The sequence below is a fragment of the Myotis davidii genome, unplaced genomic scaffold (genome assembly GCF_000327345.1).
Source record: "Myotis davidii unplaced genomic scaffold, ASM32734v1 scaffold777, whole genome shotgun sequence".
Taxonomy (NCBI): domain Eukaryota; kingdom Metazoa; phylum Chordata; class Mammalia; order Chiroptera; family Vespertilionidae; genus Myotis; species Myotis davidii.
Window position 1 is genome coordinate 1,773,937 of NW_006289093.1, and position 11,608 is coordinate 1,785,544.

The window sequence follows — 11,608 nt, forward strand, 5'->3', positions numbered from 1 at the left end:
ACGGGAGCTCAGAGCCTGAGACTCCCTCCCGATTGAAAACAACAACTGTGCCCTCAGCCGCCAGCCCACTCCGCGTGCGCCTGCACACCTTAGTATTTTACTTCCACACTGCGCCTCCTCTGAGTCTCAGTATGCTTTTCTCTTTCCTTCTAGTTGTAGAATTTCCACTCAGCCAGCCTTCCTGTGGTTCTGGATGATGTCCATTCCGTCTTTTAGGTGTAATTTGAATTGGTTGTTCGAGGCAGCAATCTCCGGCATTTAACCTATGCGCCATCTTGGTTCTCCAGCGGGATTATGAGGTTCCTTTTTTGATTGATAAAAAGTCTTTTGAAATTATATAGCGCTGATGGCTATGCAATTCTGTGAATATACTAAAACAGCTAAATTTTACTCTCCAACATGGTGAATTTTATAGCTTATGAATTACATCTCAGAAAAACTTAAAATAAAGATAGAAAATTAAAACATTTTTTTTTCATTTTGAAATTTATGGTTCATTTGAACTCTGTTCTAAAAATAAATAGATGACTGTAAATTTATTAAAAAGGATAAAAGAGAGGCAATTTTGTAATTGAAACAGGAATATAACCAATAATTCTGTATTGAAAAACTCATTTACAATTCTTACTATTTGTGGCTCTGAGAAATTCTTTAAACTATAATTTACAGTTTGCCATCAGACGTCTGAAACAATGCCTTACATGATGGTTATAAGCTCTGAAAATCCTCTTGCATGAGAATGCTCTACAAAAACATTTTTTGTCTGACTCAGTAAGGTCAATATGGGTATAAAAGCTCATTTCAACACATAAACCTACAGCAGGCACCAAAACAATCAGACCATGCTAAATCTTTGCAAACCTTGAGCATCTCCAAGGTTTCTTTCCTCTTGATAAATCACCATATATCTTTAAAAGGATTCACTGTAAAAGTTGAGCTTCTATCCCAACATCTTTTCTAGCACATTACATCATGGTCTTGTCACACCTCTTTGTTACCAATTACTCCTAGAAGCTCATTCTAAAAGGACACCATTTCCTGTGTTAATAACAGCTCCCACATTTCAGGGTCTGCAACAAGGTCATTCTCCTAAGAAATTCCTTACCAGTGTGGGCCTGCAAATTTTTCATTTTAACAAACATGTAGCTGTAATGCTAACCTCTTTCTGGAACATATTCCTAGTCTCTAAGAGTTGTCTCAGAGCATCCTTACATAGTCTCTATTGAGAAGATCACTCTTTCTCTCTCTCTCCCCCTGGCCACCTTTGCTCCATTCCTTGCTTCATCTACTTTAATAAATGAAGGCATGGGGGAAGCTATTTGGCAGCAACATGTCTTTTTGTTTGTTTGTTTTAAACATTCTGAGACTCATGAATAAAGTACCTGGATCAAATTTTTGAAATTTCTTTTAAAATGGGATATTCCATGCCTCATTGCCATTTTCAATAAGCCATAATAACTAGTCAACATCCTTTACATAAATAATAGTTCCTAAACAGTTATACCTGACTAGTGGCCCAGTGCACGAAATTTGTGTACAGAGCTGGGGGTTCCCTCAGACCAGCAGCACCCTCTCCAATTGGGGACTCCGTGGGTGATGTGTGACTGCCAGTTTAGGTGCGATCCCTATGGGATCCCTATGGGATCAGGCCTAAACCGGCAGTAGGACATCCCCCTTGCAATCTGGGACCAATGGAGCCTAACCACTCACCTGCCTGCCTAATTGCCCCTAACTGCCTCTGCCTGCCTGCCTGATTGCCCCTAACCCCTCTGTCTGCCTGCCTGATCTCCTTAACTGCCCTCCCCTGCCAGCTTATCTCGCCCCCAACTGCCCTCCCCTGCAGGACTGATCTCCCCCCAACTGCCCTCTCCTGCCAGCCAATTTGATTCTGATTGGTTAGTTTTTATGCCAGTCAGTGTCAAAAGCTCTGCCTCCTAGGCAGCCATTGGCTCCTCACAGTTCACCCAGATTTGGTTCTGATTGGTCAGGTTTCTATGTCAGTCAATATCTCTGGGCCTATCTCCAGGCCTGATCAGAAAGGCAGGGCTGAACAGCATCCCTCACAGAGGCCTGGAGAGAAACAGTGGCTTGGCTGCTGGCAAAGCCCTGAGAGAAAGAGAGGCAATGGCTGATCAATAGCTGCCACGGAGGTTGCAGATCAGACCTTGCCTCTCTCTCTGGGCCTCTCTGCAAGCCTTATCTGCAGTCCCCTCAATGCTAAGTTGCTGCACCCCAACCCGTGGCAGTCAGTGCTGGGTCATCAGGGCAACCCAGCACTGACTGCAGGACTGACTTCCAGTGTTCAATCAGCCTTTGGTTGGTCGTTATGAACCCTGGGTTTTTATATATTAGCATTTTAATTTATATATACTAAGTGATTATTAACTTATCAATTGATAAATCTACTAAATCAACCAGGATTTTTTGATAGTAGAGATTTCCCACTCTGGAGAACAGTGTTACCAATAAATTTAACTACCCCAAAGAGTTGCCAATGAGAACCCATCTTCTACCACATAAGTCTGTGCATGTGCATTCGCAATGTAGCTTCAAAAAATACATGGAGAACTAAATGTGGGGTACGTTTTGGTTAGGCAACTATTAAAGATTATTTGTTAGATGCCTTATACAGAAACTCTATGAGAGAAATGTAAGAAAATGACAGTGATAAAAAATGCTTTTTAAAACAATATTCAAATTCTTGAATGTGATTGCTTTTGAAATGTTTATTTATTATTTTTTTTTTGGTCCAGATAAAACTTAACTTCAAAATTGAATACAGATTAATAGAACAAATGCATTTACATGCCAAATATACCTAATTGCTAAAAGATAGAGAATAATTTATTGAATACTGAGTATATGATCATTTGGGAATCTTCCTTTCTAATGCTGAATGAATGATGTAGCTTTGTGCTAATTTCTTAAAATAAATTACAGATATTCATCTACTTACAAAATATACTTATATATTAATATGTAATATATGAATCAAGATGTAAATCATATATATTTATATGGTTTCTTTGTTTTTGTCCTCAGAAGATAGATTGTACATATTCTTTCAGTAACTTTGAAAATAACCTTGAACAAACTAGAAGGTAAAAAATAGAGTTGAAAACAATCTTTTTCAGAACTGAATTACATTAAATGTACCTCTGACTTTTAGTCCTAAAGGTTTCTACTTTTTTTATAGTTATAAGCAAAAAAACTCCAAACCCACATGACTTTGGGTAGAACATATTTGAATTTCTGGATAGTTTACATTTCAAGTTACACAAAAAAGAAATCTGTAATTTGATTGCAAAGAGACAACTGACTTATGTAAATATTATGAAGTTCCAGAACATTGCACTAATCAAGATCCAAATTACTATTTATTATAATAGGAAATAGGTAGATAAAACATTGCTCATTTAATGTTAAAACAACTTTATGCTATTCAATTTATTGCCAAGTGTTTGAGTTGATACTTTTAAATAATAATATTTAAATAACAGATAATATGGCTTGCCTCCTTTTACACTTTGCTAAACATTATGTGTGAGCAAAATATTTTTATGGAGTTAGGGAGGGAAACCCTAGAGTAACAGGGAGCTCTCTGCATCCTTAATTAGATGGAATTATTTTTTATTTGACATATGGTAAATTCCATATTCTCTTAAATAAATAATAGGCAATATATAAATAATAGATAGTAGCTAGTTTCTAATAAGAGTAGAATTAATGCTATTTGAAAAATTCTTTGAACAAAATGTATATAGAGCTCATATAATGCAATAAATGTTAATTTTAATAATTTAAATGCTACTAGGGAACATCAAATAGAATTAGGCATTATATTTTACTAGAGGCCTGATGCATAAAATTTGTGCAAAAGTAGGCCTTCCTTCCCCCCAGGTGCCGGCACCGGCTTCCCTCTGGCACCTGGGACCCAGGCTTCCCTCTAGCCACCAACAGGCACCCGGGACCTGGGCTTCCCTCGTAGTCCTGGCTTCATCCAGAATGTCATCTGGAAGGATGTCCAGAAGGAGTCTGGTCTAATTAGCATATTATGCTTTGATTATTATAGATACTAAAATTATATACAAATCAAAATTATGCTATAACATAAACTTATACCCAACTTTGAATATAGATTTAAATAATTATTAGAGCACACATACCTATGTCTGAATTAAACCTAGAGTTAATTAATTTTTTTAAAAAAATAAAGGAATGTTGCAAATTGAAAATATATTTAACTAAATATATCTACCAAAATTATTTTACTTGGGTTCCACAACAATAAATTTAAATTATTCTGAAAAGTTCACATCTTGAAAAAGTCAATCTGAAACTACATACACGACAATTCATATAGGGTAAAGGATCTGACAGTTCTAGGAGAATGAAATAAAGTTAGGTGAAGACTGATTGTAACATGAGCAAGAACTAAGGTACAGGCAGGTCAAGGTAAGAATGATTGCTGATTATGCATAAGCCTAACAGCATTTTAAGAATATAGACAAAATGTGTTAGGAAAACAAGTTTTAGCTCAAGAATGACTAATCTTTTTAGCCTTGGGAGCAAAGCTAATGTCTGAGTTAAAGAGACAGATTGTTAGTGCAGTTGTCAGCATAGTCATCCATCTGGAATTGTTTTTTCCTTGTTGTTTTTCAGTTTTTGTATTGAAAATTTCTTTCTTTGTTGAACAAAATGAAAAGTAACATGCAATTAACATGAATATGTTTCCATATTATTTTTTGGCATTAAGTTGCATTGACATTTAGCAAATCACCTAATTAGTCTCTGTCTACATTTATCAACATGGGAAGCAGATTTTTAAGGTTTTATATTATGACAAAATTGGTAAATTTTAATGGGTTTAAGATTGAAAGATTTTTTGTAGTGTATAATCCCTTATGAAATGTTTAAGTTAATGATTTAATAGAATAACTATATATCAAAATGAACAAATTAATGTTCACAGCAGCAAAGCTCTTAAAAACTCAGAACTAGATTTTAAAAAATGGTTGTATTTTAAGCATAAAATATATTTTTCAATATATTGTTCCTACTTAACATTATGGTATATACTAGTAATTCAACTACGTATTTAGTCTCATGACTTACATATTAGTATACAATACGTCCAGCCATGAAAAGAAGATTAAAATGCAGAAATCTCTCTATAATAAGACTCTGTGATATCCTATATAATAAAAGAGTAAATGCAAATCGACTGAATGGCCAAACAACTGGTCCCTATGATGTGCACTGACCACAAGGGGGCAGATGCTCAATGCAAGAGCTGCCCCCACCCCGCGTGCCCCGATTGCCTTGCCAGCCAACCTCTTGGTCCCTTCCCCCGGCAGGCAGGCTCAGATCACCCAGTGGCAAATGGGGACCTGGGGTGGGTGGTGGTGGGAGGCGGGGCCGGCTGCCAGAAGCCAAAAAAGATGGCCCTGATTGCAGGCCATGCCTAGGGACCATACCCATGCATGTATTTCATGTGCCAGGCCTCTAGTGAAATTATTAAGTGAGAATTCTTACCCCTCTATTATATAAGGTGTCCCAAAATGTATACATTTATGCATATAATTAGTATACATATAATTATGAAAGCAGTGTTTATTAAAATATAGTTCATTTTCAAAATTGAGCTGTCAGCTGTTCAATTGTGTATGCATTTTTTTGGGATGTATTTTATTTATCAAATTAAAATATAAATATAAATATATGCAGATTTTGAGTCATTCTTTGAGATACCAACCCAAATAGAGGTTTGGAAATTATAATGGGAAATATAAAAGGGAAAACTGAGCTAGCCAAGAAGATTTGGTAAGTGGCCTTTAAGGAATAAAAGGAAAGCAATGTAAAATAAACCAAAACCCTGTATCTTCTTCTTATAGTTAGGAGGATTGATAATAGCAGAGCCCAATGAGAGCATCTGCTAAGGGCTAGTTTCTAATAAGGGTGGGGTTAATGCTGTTTGATTCTGTGCATTGGGAAGAACAGTATGTGCTCAGCACTGTATATGGACTGAAACAATGTATGACCTTTCAAAAAGTCTTTCAGAAGGTCTGTGAATCCCAAGATGGAGGGCGGAATGTGACCAAAGCATCTAACTATATTAAAAATGTAGGAAGGAATCTCTGAGAGGGTGGGGACACAAGAAGCAGACCTAAGTAACTTTGGAAATGACTGGAGTTTTTAAGACTCAAGACAAAAGCAATGACATATATTTATTGTACTTAATAATATTTCCCATAGAAGCTCAAGTTTAAAATTCTGGAATTACTATATATGTCTACTGACATTATACAATAATGTAAATATTTAATGGCAGATGGCGGGAGCCAGTTTTGTGGTTATTAAAGTGGGGGTTTATAGATCAGTAGAGGGAAGAAGCTAGAATGATCCATGTGCTTATGGATTAAATTTAGAGATAGCAGCATGTTTCCTATAGCTGTTAACATATAGGGCTATTTACAGATATATGTATGTGCATGGGTTAGTATATACACATGTATTTTCCTGCTCTGTAACCTCAGAGATCCTAGAAGCAGTCACAGTATCAATGAGCATATCAGCACCCAGACCTTAGCTTCTAATACAAATTCTTTTCTTTTCTTTCTTTTCTTTTTTCTTTTCTTTTCTTTCCTGTTCTTTTCTTTTCTTTTCTTTTCTTTTCTTGTCTTGTCTTGTCTTGTCTTTTCTTGTCTTTTCTTCTTTTCTTTTCTTCCTTTTCTTTCTTTCTTCCTTTTCTTTCTTTCTTTCTTTCTTTCTTTCTTTCTTTCTTTCTTTCTTTCTTTCTTTCTTTCTTCTTTCTTTCATTCTTTCTTTCTTTTTCAATTTAGAGGAATCAGTACTCCTTGGTAAAATGGCTGATTCCATGTTGAGCCAGGAAATTACACAATGAGCCTATTGAACCTTGTAGTGCAGGAATGTAAAGTCCCTCTACTCTCCCCGACCCTATAAAAACTAACCCTTCTCCCCAAAATAACACCCAACAATGAAGGAGAAATGTGGAAGAGACACAAGAGCCACTAGAAAAATCTCACAATGTGAGCAACAAAATGAAGTAGTACAGGATTATAAACCAAAGTCCCCTCAAAATTTTCATTAGTCCACATTAGTATGAAATATTTGAATAAATGAATAAAATAGGGAGGATGGAAATGAAATTATTGTGCAGAAAACATTCAAATATTTTGTATAGATACTCCACCTTCGAAAAGGTGAAGCACGCTCCCTCATTGTGGGCTACACTTAATGACACTTTTCTAAAGAGGTCAATATGGAAATGGTGAAAAAAAGTAGTAAATTTACAGTACCAAAACTGAAAAAAATACCAATTAAGCCAGGTGATAGAGGTTTACATCAGCAGAAATAAGTCCTTTGATCTTTGAATATATATATAGGTGACCTCTGTGGTTTTCCTTTCTAAAACACATCAACTCAGTCCAAAAATTGAGAAAACATTAGAAAAATTGCAATTGAGGGATGTTTTATAAACCTCCTGAGCCTCAAAACTATCATGGTCATCAATAACAAAGAATTTCTGAGACATTGTCAAAGCCACAATAGCATATGGAAACATAATGACTTCATGTATTGTGGTATCTCAGACACGATGATGAAAACATAAAAATTACAAAAATTTAAATAACGGTTTTGATTAATCATGCCATATCAGTGTCAGCTCATTAATTGTGAGAAATATATCATACCACTGCATGACATTAATAATATAGGGAAACTAGGTATGGGCATGAGGGAAATCTCTGTACCATTTTCACAATTTTCCTGTAAAAAGACAGAATTGGGGAAAAAATAGCAATGTGGTTCTGCAAGTGGTTAATAGAAAACTAAATTACCCAGACAGTAAGAAAAAACTAGAATAAACAGATCTCAAAATGTAATTAGGCAACTGCTGCCATTTAAAGACAAACCCTGATACCACATAATTGCAACTCTACCTTCAATGCAGTAGAACTGTGGAGTTTCCTGGCCTCCTCTGGTTCTAACATTTCCTGACTTCTCCATATCAATTTAATACTAGTTTATAGCAAAACACTATCACAGCAGCATATCATGTATTTCCACCGAAGCATCAAGCTTTTAAAAAATAGGGAAAACATTACATGTGTAGGTGGAAATCCATTATTACGGAACCAAATTAAAAAATGGATATACTGTAATTTTCTGTCACAGTAGGCACACTGTAAGAAAGCATCTCTCTTGAGGTGGCATTTTCCTTTCTCTGTTACTGGCCATAAAGTGAGCTTTCTAATTAAAACTTTTAAATGACTTTAATTACTGAAATGAAGAAGAACCTATCTCAAAAGTAAGCCCATACACAATGATGAGTCGTTAATGTGAGGTCATGAACTTATTTAGCAGAAATAAAAATAAGATGTAGTAGTTGAAATCTTAAAATGCAGAAAAATATGTTTTATTTATCATTATCACTAGTTAGTTAGTTCTGTATTATTATTGGCTTATAATGGTTTTCAAATAAAAATAATAATCTAAACCACATAAATTAAGGTTTTTGAAAAAGAAGTTTACAATGATAGGAAAAGTAAGGAATTTTTCTTCCAGGGAAATAACCCTTTAAATTGCTAGCATATACTACTCGGTACTCTACCGTATGACTTACCTGGTCATCTTTGGGAAACTTTTTTTGTTTCTAAAAGTATGAGTTGTTATTAAGTAGGGTCTGCATGCTTTACACAAAGAACTACTATGCAGCAGTAAGAAAGAAGGATTTCTTACCCTTTTAGGCAGCATGCAGGGCCCTGGAGAGTATTATGCTAGACAAAATAAACCAGACAGAGGAAAACAAGGATCACATGATCACACTCATATGTGGAATCTAATGAACAAAAGAAACTGTTGAACAAAATCTTTTCAGAGGCATAGAAGCATGAACAGACTGATGATTCTCAGAGGGAAGGTGGGGGTGGGTGGGTGGATGGAAAGAGATCAACCAAAGAACTTATATGCATATATATACTAGTATAGCCCATGGACACAAACAATAGGATGATGGAGGCCTGGGGTGGGAGGGTGGAGTGGGGGAGTCAGGGGCGCGCTATAAGTAGTCAACGGGAGAAAAAAAGTGGACATAAGTAATACTTTCAATAATAAAAATTTAAAAATATATAAAAATATGTTACATTGTTTTTATAGATTTTATGAATTAGTGGGTTTGGATCTGCCTGAGATAGATCTCTCTACCTTATGTATGGTTGTTGAATTAGCTAATCAGACAAAAGGAAAGAACATCGTACACAAAGATTTTTCTTCTCCTCCATGTAGAAATAAGTACTCACTCCACTTCTTGGCTAAAAGCTTGAAATACATTCTCCAATCCATTTGAGCATCATAAGCAGAAAACTGTATGATACCAAATAACAAGACATTTCCTTGACATTTTCATATTATTTTATATATAAACTTGAGGCCTGATGCACAAAAATTTGAGCAAGAGTAAGCCTTCCTTTCCCCAGCTGCCAACACTGGCTTCCCTCCAGTACCCAGGACCTGGGCTTCCCTCCTCCCGCTGCCAGCAGGCACCTGGGACCTGGGTTGGCTTCTCTCCGGCCCCAGCTTGGTCAGGAAGGATGTCTGGAATGACGTCTGGAAGATGTCTGGTCTAATTAGCATATTACCCTTTTATTATTATAGACTAGAGGCCCAGTGCATGAGATTCATGCATGGGTGGGGTCCCTAGGCCTGGCCAGCGATCAGCCAATCAGGGCCTTCTGGCTGCTGTCTAGGGCCTTCCTTCTGGCTGCCAGCTGGGGTCTTCCTGTTGACCAGGGCCTGCCAGATAGAGGGAGGGACCAGGGGAGGTTGGCCAGCCATGGGAGGTTGGGTGTGGGAAAGCACTGACCACCAGGGGGCAGCTCCTGCATTGTCGGCCCCTTAGTAGTTAGTGCTCATCATAGCGACCAGTTGTTCTGTTTGTTCAGGTCATTCTGGTGTCCTGGTGGCTTAGGCTTTTATATATATAGATGTGGTTCTTACTTGACTTAGAATCTATTATGATCCCATGTGACTCTTAGCCTTGCTATGTATGAAATCCCTACCAAGCCCTCATCTTTATATAAACTCAGCTTTTATGTCTTGTCTTTTGTTATTATATATAATGTCTTAGAATGTGTTACTGTGCAATCTCTGTAATATCACAGAATTTAATACCCGTAATGCTCCTTTCTCTCTGGAATCATTCTCAAAATAAACACACAAAAGAATCATTATTCTAGCAAGAAAAACCTTACAGATTTACAGTTAAAAATTAGTGCAGAGCTATCCAAAAGAATATCACCTTGCTCATAAAGTAATTTTTTGTCTTTTCATATTGTATATTTTTGTTTTATTTTGTTTATAGTAATAGAGAGATGAGTTTTAATTCAATTTGAAGTAACTGGTGTCAAGTTACCATGTTTCTTGCAACAGAAACTGATGTGTGTGTGTGTGTGTGTGTGTTCATGCATAATATTAGGGTGGGAAAAGAAAACCAAGAAGCATGAATAATACTCTAACTCTTGAGAAGCCCAAAACTGCGAAATTAAAATAGTATTCTTGTAATTTTTACCTGCCTATAAATTGGGGTAAGATAGTAAGCCTCCCTGTCCCCAAACATGAGTGTTAAGGATTTTGAAAAATATTGAGCATTATTAAATATTTATCTTAAGAATTTATTTGTTAGACTCTTTGGGAGGACCTCTGGACAAAGTTTAAACCATTTAAATTGTGAAAATCCTTTGAACCAGCAAATTTCCTTCTATTAATCCATTCCTAGCAGAGATTCATAGATAAATTGAGACTCTTAACAGGTTAAGATAAGAAATACCATAATGGCCGAAACCGGTTTGGCTCAGTGGATAGAGCGTCGGCCTGCGGACTGAAGGGTCCCAGGTTCGATTCCGGTCAAGGGCATGTACCTGGGTTGCGGGCACATCCCCAGTGGGAGATGTGCAGGAGGCGGCTGATCGATGTTTCTCTCCCATCGATGTTTCTAACTCTCTATCTCTCTCCCTTCCTCTCTGTAAAAAATCAATAAAATATATTTAAAAAAAAGAAATACCATAACGTTTAAAATATTAAGCTGACAGGATGAGATAAAAATATTCCAATGATATAGAAAACATTCAATGACATGAAAATATGTTAACTATATATATCTTGCTCCCTTTTCCCATTCAATAGTGTGTGTGTGTGTGTGTACGTGCACATGTGTACGTGTACGCACATGTGTCTGGTATCTAAAATCATAGCACTACTTTCTGTATCCACTGTTAACCCTGGTCATCACCCTTCAGTCTCCTACCTCCTCCTCTGATGCCACTCCCCTCAATGTATTCACAACATGACTCTTGGAGTAATCAGTCAAATCAAAATTCAGATCATCTCCTCCCTTTTCTCAAAAGCTTGCAGTGGATTTCCATTTCACTCAGAATAGAAGTTGAAGTTTTTAGAACTGTATAAAAGGCCTTCCATGACATAGTTGCAAGTTATCAAATTTATTATATCATCTACTATTTTCCTTTTCAATTATTCCTCTCAAGTCACATAGTTATCCTCATTATTTTATAAATGTCAGTTCTCCTTA